The sequence below is a fragment of the Stomoxys calcitrans genome, chromosome 3 (assembly GCF_963082655.1).
Source record: "Stomoxys calcitrans chromosome 3, idStoCalc2.1, whole genome shotgun sequence".
NCBI classification, from domain to species: Eukaryota; Metazoa; Arthropoda; class Insecta; order Diptera; family Muscidae; genus Stomoxys; species Stomoxys calcitrans.
The window spans coordinates 93,062,719-93,080,941 of record NC_081554.1 but is presented as its reverse complement, the minus strand read 5'-3'; the positions used below and the strand labels follow the sequence as shown (position 1 = coordinate 93,080,941).

Below are 18,223 nucleotides of genomic sequence, written 5' to 3'. Positions count from 1 at the left end.
AGCTCGAGGCACAAACTGAAAAAAAGACACACACACAGACACACCCACATTTGCTCTTTACACTGCAAAAAAGAACTCAACGGCAGAGAGTAGAGTAGAGTGTGGTAAGCTGCGCAATGAAAGCTTCTATTGTCGTTAGTGCTACAACTTGAAGCTCTGAGATATGCGAGTATGCTGCTGCTGTTACAAAGTGTCTCAATCACCTTGCCTACTGTGACGGCGGATACAAGGACAGATATGTTGCTCTTTTTTGACTGAGGATATTCTGGATAACATTATTATTCCAATACAACATGTGACATTGCTTCCCTCGCAGGTCTTCTTCTTTTAGGTTTTCCAATCCCGCAATATAAGGCTTACGTCTACTATCAGGAGAGCGCAAAATGTAGATTGCGTATAAACAAAACTCCGCATACGCATAAACAACATTTACCAACTACCACATCCATAGAGCCAAATTTTTTTTGGAGTTTGATATAGCGTTCGCAGTTTAAAGAAGTGCAATACACTAACAAGTCTTAGAGTAAGGATGGCATATAAAAGATAAGATTTGGACTCGTAAAGATTTAAGCAGCAGCCCAATTATTTTCAACGCTGGATTTAAAATACTTTTACAACATCTAAGATTAAAGTTGTTCATTTCAGTAAGAGAAACAAGGCACCCACAATCGCAGCTTTCTCCTCGGAAGAGAAGGAATGGAATATACATTTGAATCAAGATCCATTTGAATTCAAATCTCAACGATTGGCTATGGCATTAGGGTCTAACTAGTGGTTTAATTACAAGGACATTGACTGTATGCCGCACACATCATATCTTCAACCCTATATGGTGATGCGATCTGGTGGACGTCACTTATGAACTCCACCTACTGTTAAATGCTCAGATGCGTCTAAATAATGACTTGTTTGTGTATCACAAACGCTTTGAGGAGGACAACATCTGATGCACAGAATTTAATGCTACCTAATACCTCTGAACATTATAACTAGACTTGCTGGAACTTGTGCCGTGAGATTGGGGGAGCTTTGTTTTTATATAATGGTGTCAGATATATCAGAATTTGTAGTTCACATAATCTGAGACGATTGGGAATAATAGGTACTTAGATTTAAATATAGAAGGTTAAAGTCTATATAGCCATGGGAGCTTTGGGGTATTCTATAAAGTGGAAATAACATACTTGAAATTAAAGAAGTGTGGCTACAAAATAATGTATGAATGACGCGTCATGACGTTTGACCATTAAATCTCCAGAAAATGTATTTCCGATCAGAAAAACCATCTCCGATTGCCGCAGATCTCTCAGGCAGATGACGAAAGGGCAACGGATGATAGAAGGTAACAAATTGGTGTCTGTGAAAACTCCAAGATTAGGTCTATCGGCTTTCAGTCGTTGGCGGGAACAGAAGTCTCACTCATCGTGGCCGTCATTACAGATCACTGTTTGATTGAAAACAAGAGAAAATCCTTCGTACCAAATTTCAAGGGATTCGGTTAACAAATAACCATTTTATTGCATTATTACTGCAAATCGGACGAACATATCTATATGAGCTATATCTAAATCTGAACCGATTTTGAGCAAACTTCTTAGATATTGTGGTAGTCATCGGGGAAAGCGCTGTATAAAATTTTGGGAAAATTAATTAATAAATGCGACTGCAGTGACCATGGAAGTGAAAATCGGGCGATATGTATATATGGCAGCGGTTAACAAATAACCATTTTATTGCATTATTACTGCAAATCGGACGAACATATCTATATGAGCACCGCCCCAGAACTCTCCATTGAAATCCTTGAAATCATACAAACAGCGCGTTTTAGACTGAGGTCTTCGCAGTTCTGTCGGAACTGTAGACGGTCTCTGCCCACGTATATCATACTGTAACGATATACGTGGGCAGTCAGGCTCCGTTGAAGGTTCTGTCATTTGACCATATAGGTCGAGATTGGTTAGAAGATGCCTAGATCTTCTTCAAACTGTGAAATAGGATGTTAGGTTCTGCTGAGTTCTAGGCTATGGAGGGTAGGTGGGGAACGAAGGGATTGCTAATTGGCTTACATCGTGCTACGGATGGATATCTTCTACGATGAAGCATGGGTGGTGTTGTCGGTTGTAAGATTAAGAAGGCGTTGTGGCGAGTATTTCGCTCTAAAGCTGGTCACATCGGCATTGAAAAATTTGTTGGACTGCAAAATCTTTATTTGTGATCCGTTTTCAAAAATTCTTTTTTTTTTCTTAATTTTTCACAAAAAAATATCCAAAATACTCAATTCTGGGAAAATGTGATTTCAAAATCGGCGCGTTTTAGCAAATTTTCTGTGGAGGGTTCTGCCCAGAGGCGTTTGAACCACATAGGATCTTGAAATTTTGCACATAATCTCAATAACACTTCAGCTCTAAGCGATTTATTTCAAAGATATATCTCTATCCCTTCTCAAATGGCATTTTTTAACCAATTTATTCGATTCTATCCCACTGTGCGTCGATTATACTGGGACTGAGTAAGAATGACTTTGCACTGCTGATAAGAATATGACTGCTTGTTCCAACATCAGGTCTATGACGTCGTGCTGGACGCAGGAAGCGACAGACTCCTGCAGCGTGTGCGATATCGAGGAGAAATTGGAGACGGTCGAGTACCTTTTGTGTCACTGTCCCGCAATACGGCGAGAAGACACGGGATAATGGGTGACCACCTCTTTTCATGCCAGGATACCCTCCGGGCACTTAGTATGTCGTTTCCATTCTTTTGCACCGTGGTGTGGTGTATCTCTATCTTCTCTTCCTCTTCTACATTCTTCTAGGGCGATCAAAATGGACCTAAGGGAACCGAGTGAAGTGGTAAGTAACCGAAGCTGCAAGTCGGATGACCTCCAACTAAACATATATTTATATATATATCTTACTCGATATAGCCCATTTGAAATCCCCAAAGATCTACAGCAATAAGAAGTAGTTATGCAAAATTTCAAGCTGATAGCGTTATACGGTGACTACTATCGGATAGACGGACAGAAGCAAATATTTATACTATATCCAGTAGATGATTCGAGGTGTTAATAAACTTCTCGAAACTTCTGTAGAAGAAATTGTAACCAATTCTCTTTACATGAATTCCAAGGGGCCAATGACAAGTGAATATTCCGTATAGCTTCCTCAATCATAGACTCATTCCAATCATCAGGCTGGTTTTACTTGTTGGAACCAGCCTGATAACCAAATATAGCGTGTCAGCCATATAAAATTTCCCTACAAAAGGTATTGCTCTGCGGCATCCTTTTTGGACTTGGCTATATATAGGAAGCTTCGTATTATCAAGCTTATACTCTCCTATATTTATATCCATTACAGAAGGATGGGGGTATATTCATTTTTTCATTCCGTTTGAAAGCCGTCAAATTTCCCATTCCGTATACACAGAGTTCATACATTTTTGAACGTTGTAAGACTCTTAATCACTGTAGTCCTGTTTCCTGTTATTTTCCAGGGAATTGTAGAGCAGACGAGCTTGCGAATCTAGGCACTAGGATATGCCCTTCTGCGGTATGTAAGATAGGTCTTCAAGATCATGCCCGAAGGGCAACGAACGACAGACGGTCATATAAAATTATATGGCCTAATCTAGACTGGAAGAGGTCTACCGCTTTGCTGTCGCTGGCTAGAACAGACGTCTTAGTCTTTGTGTCCTTCATGACATGTCACTGTCTGATCGGAAAACATTTTGCAGAAGCTGTCGAGGAAGAAGAGACTATAGACTATAGTGTGTGTCCCGCACTGGCAGTCAGGAGGAGTTCCGCTTTAAGTTCTTGTTTCTTTGAGAACTTGTCTTATTTAGCGGATGTAAACATTTGCTAGTTGTTGGGCTTTTGACAGCGATCTGGATGGTTGAACGGTAGGAACTTGTAGGCATCTTCCTTCTCTTATTCCTGTGGTATCACAATGGACCAAAACTTCTAAGTGAGTCTGATGGCAGACTGCCACTTGAACCAAACCTAGTGATGACGGTCCGTCCATCTACCGGTTGAAATCCCTTTACATGAGTCGGTATAGCTGAGCTTTTGTACCCTACACAAAATTTGGTAAGTCAGCAATGTCGACACAAAGAATCTCGACCAAATTCCGTACATGGAGGAAATCGCTGTGCTTAGTTTTGAGAAGTTCGGTTGATAAATGCTTTTGCATAGGCCCCACAGAGGAAAATCGGGAGATACATATATATGGGACAGAAATATAACTGAACAGATTGATATGAAATTCACCAAAGATCTGAAGAGTCATAAAAGCACCCTTCGTGCCAAGTCCTGCCTGACCTATTTCGACCAAATTGGTACACACGCAAAGTTTTGAGAAAATTTGTTACAAAATTCGCTGACAAAGGCTCTAATGGTGAAAATCAGGTGATGCATATACATTAGAGTGTCCCAAAACACAAAAATTGTTTTTTTTAACGCATACTCTCCATTTTGTTTTTCTTTTGATCCTAATAAGCGAAATACGAAATATTGTGGCGACCGGTTAACGATAACACGTGCCGGCTTCCAAAATTAGAAGAAGTGCATTTTTTGCGATCAATTGAAGGATTTTACGTTTTGGAATTCAATTTGATCAGAGAGGAAACATTTCTAAGGCACTTTATGTTAATTAAGCACATGTTAGACCTCGAGCTACAACATTGGCAGTTTATAGCATACCGATCGACTCAAAATTACTTCTTAGTTAGATCTAGTCATGTCCGTCTAGCCGCGATTCCGCCTGTCTATCTGTTCGTGTTTTGTAATCAAGGTACAGACCGTATTTGTTATCTAATCATCACGAAACATCACGTTTTTTAGGCTAGAGGCAAATTCTATGAATTTTGGTGAAAATCGTTGCAGATTTAGATATAACTCTCATAGATATCACCCAATTTTTACTTACAATAAATAGTCGTAGTTACCCCAAATTTTAAACGATTTGGTATGGCGTGGCCTTAAATCCATTTTAAAACCTTTGTTAAATTTTATCCAAATTGGTTCAGATTTAGATATAGGTTCCATATATATGTACCGCGCGATTTTCACTTATAGGGCTAATCATCACGAAACATATCACTTTTTTAGATAAGGGACAAATACTATGAATATTGGTGAAAATAGTTGCAGATTTAGATATAACTCTCATAGATATCGCTCGATTTTTACTTAAATAGTCGTAGTTACCCCAAATTTTAACCAATTTGATATGCTGGGTCTTAAACTCATTTGAAAACCTATGTTAAATTTCATCCAAATTGGTTCAGATTCAGATATAGGTTCCATATATATGTACTTTCGATCCCCATGGAATTTGGTAACAATTGTTTAATTAAATATCTTTTCATCTCTCCTCAATTTTAACAGAATCGGTTCAGATGCGCATATAGCTCCCATATATACGTATCGCCCGATTTACACTTATATATTTAACAGCAATGTTGGAAGGCATAACAAAATCGTTCATGCCACATTTCTGGTGAATCAGTTTAAAAGTGACAACATTATTAAATATTAGTCCAAATCGAACGAATATCCAAATCCGAACCGATTTCTTCGAATTACAACAGGCTTCGTATCAATGCCAAAAAAACACAGTGCCAAATTTGAGCATGATTGGATGAAAAATGAGTCGATCGGTATACTTATGAATGGGTTTAGCTCTCTTTCTTCAAACAAATGCCCAAAGCTTTACCACCCTGTGCCAAGATAGTGGTATAGGGTATAAAAATGAAGATATTGATCTAAAAGTTTTGTTCAGATAATTTTTTTACGATATGCAGATACATTTTTAGAATGTGTCATAATGCACTAGATTGCAATAAAGCCCCCCAATAGACCAATTTTGAAAAGATAGAGTTTCAATAGATCCCAACACATACTTGTCAAATATTTTACAGATCGGACCAAAATTCGATATAGACTGATCTTCCGTTTGAGAGTTAAGGACCCATAAAATGCGAATTTATTGCTCAATTTCACTAAAATTTGGAGCAGGTAGTTGTTTTAGACTCCCAAATATCTCGGCCTAGTATGGTTCAGTTCGAATCCTATACGTTATTGCTGCCATGTAGATAGATCTTCCAATTTAAGGTATTGGGCCTATAAAAAGTTGATCTCCCTATTAAGAGTTTGTGATACATAAAAACCGAATTTATTTCCCGATTGCTACTAAAGTTAAATACGAACTTTGACATATCTTCCCAATGTAGTCTAAATCAGTCCATATTTAGGTATAGTTGCCATAAAATAGAAATAAATTATACTGATCCTATACTATACTCGCCGCCGTAGGAAAGGGGTATACTAACTTAATCATTGGTCTAGGACCCCATATAATGTATGTATTCTTAATCGTCATGACATTTTAAGCCGATCTAGCCTTGTCAGACCTGTCTATCCACCTTTCTGTCAGTCTGTACAAATCAAGCTATACTCGTACTACTATCGACAGAGTAAAGCTAGCCGCTTGAACAGAAACTTTTGCACAAAAACTTCTTCTTGGATAGGTAGGGTAGGGATTGTAAATGGGCCATATCGGTCTATGTTTTGATATAGCTTCCATATAAACCGATCTCCTTCTAGAGTCTTAACGAGCGCAATTTTTATCCGATTTGGCTGAAATTTTGTACTATGATGTTTTCTATGGAATAGAATCGGTACAAAACCTGATATAGCTCCATGTAAAAACTTCTCTCCAAAGAGGTGTCGCACAGCGGCACTCCGCTCGGACTCTGCTTTAAAAAGCAAGCCACTTATCATAGAGCTTAAAATTGAATTGGACAGCACTCGTTGATATATGAGAAATTTTCATGGGCCTAGAGCGTATTTGTTATCCGATGCCAAACAATTTTTAGCAATTAGTTTTTCAAGACAATATTTAATATCTATATGTGTATAAACCCAATCTTGCCAAATAATTTTTTGGGTCCAAACAATACGATTTCTGTGATTTCAAGTCCGTCCTTCCGTCGGTCTATCGAAAGCACACACGTAGGTCCGTTGGGATTGTAAACGGGCTATATCGGTCCATGTTTTGATATAGCTGCCATATAAACCGATCTTGGTTCTTGACTTCTTGAGCCACTAGAGGGCACAATTCTTATCCGATTTGGCGGAAATTTTGCATGAGGTGTTTTATTGTGACTTTCAACAACTGAGTATGGTTGAAATCGGTTCATAACTTGATATAGCTGTCATATAATCCAACTGGTGTATTGACTTCATGAGCGTCTAGAGGGCGCAAGTTCTATCCAATTTGGCTGAAATTTTGCACAGAGTGTTTTGGTATGACTTCCAAAAATCGGTCCATATCCTGATATAGCTGCCACATAAACCGATCTTGAATCTTGACTTCTTGAGCCACTAGAGGGCGCAATTTTTATCCGATTTGGCTGAAATTTTTCATGACGTGTTTTGTTATGACTTTTAATAACTGTGCTAAATATGGTTCAAATCGATCCATAACCTGATATAGCTCCATTTAAACCAGTCTGGAATCTTGACTTCTAGAACCTCCAGAGGGCGTAATTCTTATCCGATTTGACTGACATTTTCTACAACGGCTTCTCCAATGACCTTCAACATGCGTGTTAAATATTGTCCGAATCGGATAAACCGAATAAACCGATCTCTCTATTTTACTTCTTGAGCAACTTTAAGGCGCAATTCTTACTCGAATTGGATGAAATTTTACACAATGACTTCTACTATGGTCTCCAACAACCAAATCAATTATGGTCCGAATTGGACCATAACTTGATATAGCTCCAATATTATAGCAATTCTTTTCTTTTCTCCCCTGTTTGCCTTAAAAGAGATACTCGACAACTGCGATCCATGGTGGAGGGTATATAAGATTCGTCCCGGCCGAACTTAGCACGCTCTTACTAGCTTCATCTCATTTCCACAAAATAGGTATTGTAGTATATCCGTGGTGGTGGATATCCAAAGTTTCAAAAAATTTTCTACATTGGTATTTGAATCGATTTCTAAGAAATGCATCGGTAAACTTCCGATTTCAGTAGGCTTTGTCTCGAAGTAGAAAATCAACAAATTTATTTTTTTTTTGAACGATTTTCGTTCATTCACGCTACAATTCGGCACATACATAATCCCAAGTAAACTGATTTCTGTTTATGATATTTATGTTTATGATATTTATATATATGTTTATGTTCCGACATATTTAGTTCGTTATTTGATTTCTTCTTCTTGAAATGGTGTCCTTAAAATCACTTCCTAAACATGACCCATGGTGGTGGACTCGAACATTTGAAAGTTTACTCTTTAGAAATGTCCCCCAATGTGCGTTTGTCGCCTGTGTCATTTTTTCTTTGTGAGTATGTATCTCTGTTTCTTCTCTTTGTTTGCTGTTGGTTGCAATAGCGCATTTATTTTCTCCAGTTTTCTTGTTTTTCCAGAATACACACCAAAACGCTTCCAGTAAAAAGAAAACCTTTTCCAGTTGGAATTTTTGCTTGGCGGGAGACAGAAGGAGGTCTAGGTGTGCGTTTTAAGTTGTTTACAAATATCTCTCAGTATGGTATGTTCGAGGCGTTGAAGAAAAGCGGCAAAGAATGCCACATAGAAAAAGAGCTTCAATTGAATGGCCAATAAAAATTGTTGTAGAGCAAATTGTTTAGTTGGCCACGTTAACTTGGCGCAATAACACCAAAACGGCAAAAGAAATCTCTGTCGTTAACAAACTGCCGGCTGGTTTTGCGAGATCTGCAACTGGTTTTAAACTTTTTTATTGCAGCCAGAGATTTTTTAACTGCATGTATGTAGATTCAAAACTTCATTCACAGACGCTGAATTCCGTTTCATTTATTCTGCATTCTGCAGAGGTAATAACAGTGAACTCCCAAAAAATATCGTTAACAAAAAGTCTAAACGTTGTATATTGATGTGAACTCCATGAAGCATGAATCGTATTTGTCAAGTATTTGGAATAATATTTTCGTCTCTTTTCTAGACTCAAAATTCAAAACTCCAATTTTCCCACAAAAATTAAGGAACAGGGGGCAAACTTACCAATTGAATTTTTTAGTTCAATGATAAGGGACCTCTTTTTTATAGCCGAGTCCGAACAGTAAGCAGCAGCAGCTGCCATACCATTTTCTCAAATGGCACAGTACATCACAAATGTCGCCATCATTAGGAGAGATATGTTAGGTTAGGTTGTAAATAGGGTGCGTATATTAATGCGACCAGTGCCACAATGGACATACACAAGCCAGTAATCGGCTTGTTGTGCGCTCTAATTACTAAAAATTCAGGAATTCCGTGCTGCTGCAACATCATTGATTGTTCTCCATACCATGCTACTAAGTCGGTTCATGCCTGGTACTGTGTCCCCACATAAACGCAGGTGACTGTTGGCCGCAAAATCCAGGCCCATATACACTACACACGCTATTACTTGCTGAATATATTTTGCATAAATGACCTCGTAGTCCTATATATCCCGTTTTGATACCGAAAGCTATCGCCTTTTTACTTTCTTTCAGTTATAGTCTCATCTTTTAAGGATCTGAACCTCCACATAGTATTTTCGTAGTTCTAGGCTCTCGCCCTAAACTCGGATTGCATCACCCGAGAATATTCGAATTAACCAGAGAAAGAGTTAATATTCTTCTTATACTCAAAGACTGTTCGTCTCACAATGTACTGTCCGTAAAGATATTTACATTCGATGTCCTCAAGTTAACACCACACTACCTCATGCATTCCGCGATCGTCCGAATATCGCCTTCAGGACCCTATTATGTTGAGGCAGTCGGCAACAGATTACAGTCCCTGAGGTTTCAAAGAGGACTCCCCGACACACTCTGTCTTCTAACCTTGAATCATAGTCCGTGTACCAAAAATTTCCAAATGATAATAGTTGGTAGTAGTGCCTCGAACTCGACCTCCAGTATCGTCTCAGGGTCTGATGCCTAATAGTCGCCGGTGCCCTAGTGGGCGTATTTCTCATCGCCCCGCCTATGCCAGGACAACGTGTTCTCTGAACCTATTATATTATTGCTATGTTGCACTTTTTCTCCATAGCAGTCCACCAAAATACTGAGGCGTAAATAAGTATTGGTCTAATCACGCACCTCCTGTAGAGCCAGTGGACTATTCTCGGATTCAGGACCTATTTCGAGCCTACGGTCCGTCTAGAAAGTGTCCAACATCTGTGAAATCGTTATGGGTCAAATTCACCCTCCTTCGTCTTCCTTCTGAACAGGTAGATTTCAGGCTTCCCTGGGTTAGCATTGAGAACCGAAGGTCTAGCCCAGACGAATGCCATTTCCAAGACACTTTCGGTATAGCTGATTCGAATTGCTATCCCGTAGAAGTATTATAACATTGTTTGAAAAACAGACAGGCTCAAATCCCTCCTCAGTCAACTTCCGCAATAGGTTATCAATGATGGTCACCCATAGGAGTGACGATAAAATACTCCTATGTGGCCCTGTGCCACTTTGTCCCATATCTTTGTGTCATGGGACCAACAATTTGTCAACCTTTTCCTTACCCAGTCTCCCGGTACTGGTCTAACGATTGGATCAGTGTGTCGTCCTTTACATTGTTAGAAGCGTCCTCGATGTCAATGCAATGCACCACCAATGTTTGCGTCTTGGCATAGAAGGATTATTCTATTTTATGCACAATCTCGGGAACGGCCGTTTCCAACGAACTTCCCTTGTTTGAACTAGGCATGCGGTTGTATTTGAGCAGTTCGCTTGACGTCCTACTCTTCATGACGGTATTAACGTTCTGTGGGTTTGAGAGAAAAGTACTTTGAGTAAAACGACTTATAGGTCTGTTGGCCTTTGGTACTACAATACTTGACCATGCTTGGCCTGCCTCCAGTCAGGCTTTCGGAATAAATGCAATTCCTAGGAACGCTGGGAATATAGCGACCAGTTGGCGCTCCTCATTCTGTAGCATCGACGGAAATATGCCATCACAACCGGTGGACTTAAATGGTTGGAAACTACTCAAGGCTTCATTTACTATAAATTTTGTTATAATAAGCCTTCGATCTACCTCATTATTTCAAGATTCCGGCGTCTCCGTGAGTCCCGTCGTATCCTGTGGAAAATGCGTTTCCATCAAAAGCCTCAACATGTCCTCCGTTGTCTCCGCTATCACTCCCATGAAGTCTACTAACTATTCAGTTTAAACATGGGTTTTTGAAAGACTTTTTTTCATCTCGGCGGTGTCAGTAACGCTATGGGTCGGTTCGCTAAAAATGGGGAACGTCTTACCACTCTGATAATCTTGATCTATTCTTTATGTTGTGTGTTATGCACATCTTAATAAGCTGACGCTTTTTTACGACGAGTTCTATTATAAAGTCTGCAGATTTCCATCACGATTTGTGGATTTCCCCGACCATCCAGGACAACTATCTTCAAAAGACCCCACTATTGCAGACGTAATCCTGTTGACATAATCCGTAATCCTGTTGTCATTGTCGTCAATGTTGGGACAATCTAAAGTATCTTGCTCAAGTCTTCCTTCTGAGTAGCCTTTCAGATTTTGTCCAGTTGGTTTTCACCTTATTTCGGAAGCTTATCGACTTCGGCAAGGGCCGTACATTCTAAACCTTATATAGCGATGTTCGAGAAGAGTACTCCATGAAGACGCTCCAATCTTGAACCTCATCGATAAGATTTTCTGAACATATCTTGACATCTAATACCTCCTCCCTAATCCTATTAACAAAGGTAGCGGTGTTACCAATAATAAGTGTTATAAGGTCGTTAGTATTCAAGAATTCTGAAAGGGCTTGGCCCGCCTTGCTACTACCCCACGAAATATGGTGAGAGTTCGCATCGCATCCTATTAGTATCCCGGAAACAATGTTTCTGGTTGTCCTTGGCCTTGCATGTTAGCCGTATCGCTCCGGTGGTTGTTTATCTGGATGACCTCACCCATTGGCCCTCCAGTAAATGAGCTTCTTGGGAGTAGATGATCGTCGGCTCCCTGTTCATTAGGCTGTATTGGGTCTCTTGTCACTGCACTGCCTAGAGATAACCACCGCAGAAAATGTTTTTTCGCATGTTCTCGCCAGGATTCGAACCCAGGCTTACGGCGTCACAGATGGACAAGCTAACCTCTGCGCCACGATGGCCACCGGACTCAAACTTCAGATACAGATGATGTATTCACATTCGACTATGTATTCACATAGAATAACCTATTTAAATATCCATTCATAATTACACGCTGGTACTATGTTCGTGAAGGCCACTGTAGTGCACAGGTTAGCATGTCCGCCTATGACGCCGAACGCAATTGTTCGCATTCAGGCGCGAACATCTGAAAAATTTTTCAGTGCTGGTTATCCCCCCCTAATACTGGCGACATTCGTGAGGAACTATGTCATTTGAAAAAACATGGTGTGGCAGCCATGTAAAAACTTTACCTCAAAGATATGCCGCACTGCGACACTCCGTCCGAACTCAGCTATAAAAAGGAGGCCCATTATTGATCTTAAAAATTGATCTTAGTTGATCCAATTAAAAAAATGATTGAATTTTTTCAAATTTTCAATGAATTTTGTAATTGATCCAATTAAAAAAATTATTGAACTTTTCAAAATATCCAATTGATTTTTTATTTGGACCAATTAAAAATGTAATGGAAAATATTCAAATATTATATTAAAATTTTTGTAATACTCCTGGAACACGAATTTTAGGTTTATGTTTCGGCCCATGCAATATTTCAAGATGGATCAAACGCTATGACTAAGTTTGTAAGCCCGCATTCTAAAGTGGAGGGTATAAAAAGAGTTTTACATAGGCTCGTCTCCTTTCCAAAAACATGGGAGCGTTTTTATAGCCCCTTATCACCTTGACATAATATTTCGGCTATTGAGATACCTTAAAGTGCAATGGAATACTTTAAAACCCGTTGGGAATGTTAAAAAATTGAGATTTCTTTCGTAATAGGATTGATTTTTTCATTTCCCGTTTGTGTTTTCAACTTACCTTTACTTTCAAATTATTAATTCGAGTGCATATTAGAACACTTACCTGAAAATATATAAAAAAAATATATTAATATTGAATATGAATACTATGTTATTAATAATGAATATTAGATGCAAACTATCCTACATGGATAATATTTGTTGGTCCAAATTATTTTTAATATATAACTAGAAGGCTTTTTGTAAAAGTCCAATATTGACCATAATTTGTATTTGGATATTATTTAGGGAACAAACTGACACTCTCAAGAAGTCAACCCAAATTATGGGTTTATATTGCAGTTATATCAAGGAAACGGTCCGAAATTTCTTTAAAAAAATAAATATTGCTCCCAAACTCTAGGAAACTCTTGAACCAACAGAAAGAAACCCCAGGGATAGTCAAGTATTCTTGTTTGAATCTCAGCTAGAGCGCTTAAAAATTATAAAAACCTTATACATACTAAAGCAAAACCTAATACTGAAGATAGTTGGAAATATATCAAAATTATGACGTTTTAAAATCATTATTTTTTTGTTAAAAGGCATAGAAAAAACAATTTTTTCAATTAAAAATCTAATTGAAAATAAAAATGAATGATAATCAAAAAGTTAATTTATTACATTAACTTTTTAAATTCATTTAAAAGTTAATTTGAATAGCTTCGCAGAAACATTTTTCAATTAAAAATTTAATTGAAATGAAAGGGTATGTAAACAAAATTTATTCTGTAATTTTTTTAATTGAATTCGAAAAAAACTTTCCATTAATAAAAGCAATGAAAAATATAATTAAAAAAATTATTTTAATTGAATCAATTAAATCAGTCTAATTAAACAAATTTAATTAAACAATATAATCCAAAAAATGTTTTATTAATAATACAAATATTTTACACTACATCTAAAAATGGTTCCATAAAAAATAAAATTGCATTTATCAATTAAAAAATTAATCGAAAATTTAAATTATTTTTTTAATTGAATCAGTTAAAAAATAAAACTTCATGTATCTCAATAATTTTTAATAATAAAAAAGGTGAAAAAAAATAATCTATTATTATACCCACCACCGAAGGATGGGGGTATATTCATTTTGTCATTCCGTTTGCAACACATCGAAATGTGCATTTTCGACCCTATAAAGTATATATATTCCTAATCAGCGTACATATCTAAGACGATCTAGCCATGTCCATCCGTCTGCCCGTCTGTCTGTTGAAATCACGCTAAAGTCTTTAAAAATAGAGATATTGTGCTGAAACTTTGCACAGATTCTTCTTTGGTCCATAGGCAGGTTAAGCTTATATCGGCTATATCTAGATATAGCCGCTTTATTGACTGATCCGCTGATTTAAAGCCTTAGGCCCTTACAAGCCACATTTTTTGTCCGATTTTGCTGAAATTTGAGACAGTGAGTTGTGCTACGCCACTCGACATCCTTCTACAATTTGGCCCCAATCGGTCCAGATTTGGATATAGCTGACACATAGACCGATATCTGGATTTAAAGTCTTGGGCCCATAAAAGGCCTATTGTCCGATGTTGCCGAAATTTGGGATAGTGGGTTGTGTTAGGCACTTCCACATGCTTCTTCAATTTGGCCCAGATCGGTTCAGATTTGGATATAGCTGCCATATAGACCGATCTTTCGATTCAAGGTTTTAAAAAGACGCAAAGAGTCTAGTTTTTGCTTTCATATAAACAAGAAATTATATCGAATATTATATAAATTTAAGTAAAGTAGAAGAGTGAAAAACAAATTATGTCCAAACTCTCCCATTGTGCAATGTTTTAAGCGGCGCACGTTTTCTACCAGGGTATTGTGCAAGACATCTCCATTCCTTTGGTCATTTGCATTTTCATATGGATCATTAATTCAAAAATTAATGATAAGTAAATAAGAATTTGCCGTGACACCAACTTATTTACAATGATCTTCATGAACGAATCAACATTTTAGTATGCTAAAATACGAAAAAAACGTATTAAACAAAATAAAGTAGAAATAAAAGGTGGATGGAACCGACTTTATAGTGCCACAATGAAGAAACATCGCTTTTGATATCAAAACTATTCATAATAAGTACTTCTTCTCAATGTTAAGCAAATGGCTATATTATTTCAAAAATTTAAACACTTCGACTTAATAATACAAATTGATGCGTATATCGATAGATAGATAGGTTTCTCAACTTAATTCTAGACGATACCAACCAAAGTACGAACTTATAATAGCTTCGACACAGACCATAATTTAACAAGTAAAAACGTGCTAAGTTCGGCCGGGCCGAATCTTATATACCCTCCACCATTGATCGCATTTGTCAAGTTCTATGCGCGGTATCTCCTTATAGACAAACATAGAATATTGCATAAGAACTGTTATGCTATTGGAGCTATATCAAGTTATAGTCCGATTCGGACCATAAACGAATGGTGAACATTGTAGAAGTCATTGTGCAATATTTCAGTTCATACGGATAAGTATTGCGCCTTGTAGGGCCTCAAGAAGCAAAATCTGGAGATCGGTTTATATGAGAGCTGTATCAAGCTATTGATCGATTCAGACTATATTAAACACGTATATTGAAGGTCATGAGAGAAGCCGTTGTACACAATTTCAGCCAAATCGGATAAAAATTGCGCCCTCTAGAGGTTCAAGAAGTCAAGATCCCAGATCGGTTTATATGGCAGCTATATCAGGTTCTATATCAATTTACGCCATACTTAGCACAGTTATTGGAAGTCATAACAAAACACCTCATACAAAAATTCAGTTAAATCGGATGAGAATTGCGCCCTCTAGAGGCTCAAGAAGTCAAGACCCAAGATCGGTTTACATAGCAACTATATCAAAACATGGACCGATTTAAACCATACTTAGTGCAGCTGTTTGAAGTGATACCAAAACACCACGTGCAAAATTTCAGTCAAATCGGATGAGAATTGCGCCCTATAGAGGCTCAAGAGGAAGTCAAGATCCAAGATCGGTTTATATGGCGGCTATATCAAAACATGAACCGATTTAAACCATACTTAGCGTAAATGTTGGAAGTGCCAAAACACTACGTGCAAAATTTTTGTTAAATCGGACGAGAATTACGCCCACTAGAGGCTCAATAAGTCAAGACCCAAGATCGATTTATATGGCAGCTATATCAAAACATGAACCGATTTGAAACATACTTAGCACAGTTGTTGGAAATGATACTAAAACACCATGTGCAAAATTTCAGTCAAATCGGATGAGAATTTCGCCCTCTAGAGGCTCAAGAAGTCAAGGCAGCTATATCAAGACATGAACCGATTTGAAAAGTACTTAGCACAGTTGTTGGAAATGATACCAAAACACCACGTGCAAAATTTCAGTCACATCGGATGTGAATTGTGCCCTCTAAAGGCTCAAGAGGAAGTCAAGACCCAAGATCGGTTCATATGGCAGCTATATCAAAACATGGACCGATGTAAACCATACTTAGCGCACTTGTTGGAAGTGATACCAAAACACTACGTGCAAAATTTCAATAAAATCGGATAAGAATTGCGCTCTCTAGAGGCTCAAAAAGCCAAGACCCAAGATCGGTTTATATGGCAGCTATATCAAAACATGGACCGATTTCGCCCATTTACTATACCAACCGACATACACTAATAAAAAGTATTTGTGCAAAATTTCAAGCGGCTAGCTTAACTCCTTCGAAAGTTAGGATGCTTTCGACAGACAGACGGACGGACATGGCTGGATCGACTTAAAATGACATGACGATCAAGAATATATATACTTTATGGGGTCTTACACGCATATTTGGAGGTGTTACAAACAGAATGACGAAATTAGTAAACCCCCATCTTATGGTGGAGGGTATAGAAATGTTTATTTAGCTTAGAGTATATAAACATATATTTACAAAACATGGCAATAAAACACCATTGGGAGACCCACAACGAAAATTTCCAATGTCAAGGTGGGAAATATTCACTTTGGAAATCTCTTGTCTAATGTCTAAGGTGAGCAAAGCTTCTATAGTACGAGAATATTTAAATAATTTTAATTTGTTTTGATTTCCTTCCCACTAATTTCTCTCCATTCATATACCATGAAATGAGTATTAACTTTTTCATAAACAAAAGTGGATTGATTGTTTATTTTGCTTGAGTTTTTATAGAATCTCAAGTCACCAATCTCATTTCTCACAAGTGAACCGGATAAAGCACTTATCGATCAACAGCAAGAAACTAAAATAAATAAATAAGTAAAAAAACGGAAATATTGTGTTTCCAATTGAATTTTAATGTAAAACAACAAACCATTGGTAATTAGAATAAAATTTATGCAATCCAATAAAAAGTTCATACGAAACTTTTATCTTAATGGCCGATAATTGATTGTAACAGATTGCAGATAAGTTTGTTACCTTAATTCTGAAAACGCTTTTTGTCGAACTATAACATTGAACAGACAATCATATTAAACTGAAGAAAATAATAACGGTGTGGTCTAAATGAGTGTTCGAAAAACTTTTCTAAAGTAGGTGAGATTTGGTTAGGTTTGGGTTTAGGTCTGTCGCCAGACCCATTTAACTGTCTTCGTTCATTATGAAACCACAGGGACAGGAGAAGGAAAATGCCTTCTAGTTTCAACTATTCGCTTTAAAAAGACCACCAGTTTGCGGATGTTCACATCTGCTAAATCAGACAAGATGTCAATGAATGAGAGCTTAAAGTGGAACTCCAGCTGACTGCTAGTGCGGGACACATACACAGCACACTCAGAAAAATGTTGCGCATAAAATAAAGTAAAATACTTACTCCAAATAAGTTAGCTAATTTTAATATAATTTTGTTAAATTTTTATTAAAACAAGGAAAAGTTTTACTCATCTGTAATGAGTCGCAAATAGTTTATAAACCTGGTTTTGGGAAGACATTTTACTTAACCAAGTTTTTTCTCAGCTAGTTATATAATCCTATAGCAAACAAAGTTTGTGTTTACCCAATATAAACATGTTGTTATGTTAAGTTCAATGCTTGCTACAAACCTATATTCTTCAAATTGAATAAATATTCGTTCAAAATAGTTAACGAATTTCCCAAAATTGAGTATTATTTGATAAACTTAGTTGAAATACAAGTTTTAACTATAAATATTGGCAAAAATAAACTAAGGTTGACAGATTTTGTAACAGAGATGATTAAATCCATTAACTTCTCAGTAATTCCAAACCT

At 37.4% G+C, this 18,223-nt stretch overlaps 1 protein-coding gene across 1 annotated transcript in view; it reads right to left on the bottom strand.

The window, feature by feature from the left end:
• The window catches only part of LOC106084088 (P protein), a 251,127-nt gene that overhangs the window by 195,278 nt on the left and 37,626 nt on the right, over positions 1–18,223 (bottom strand). The window lies entirely within an intron of this gene.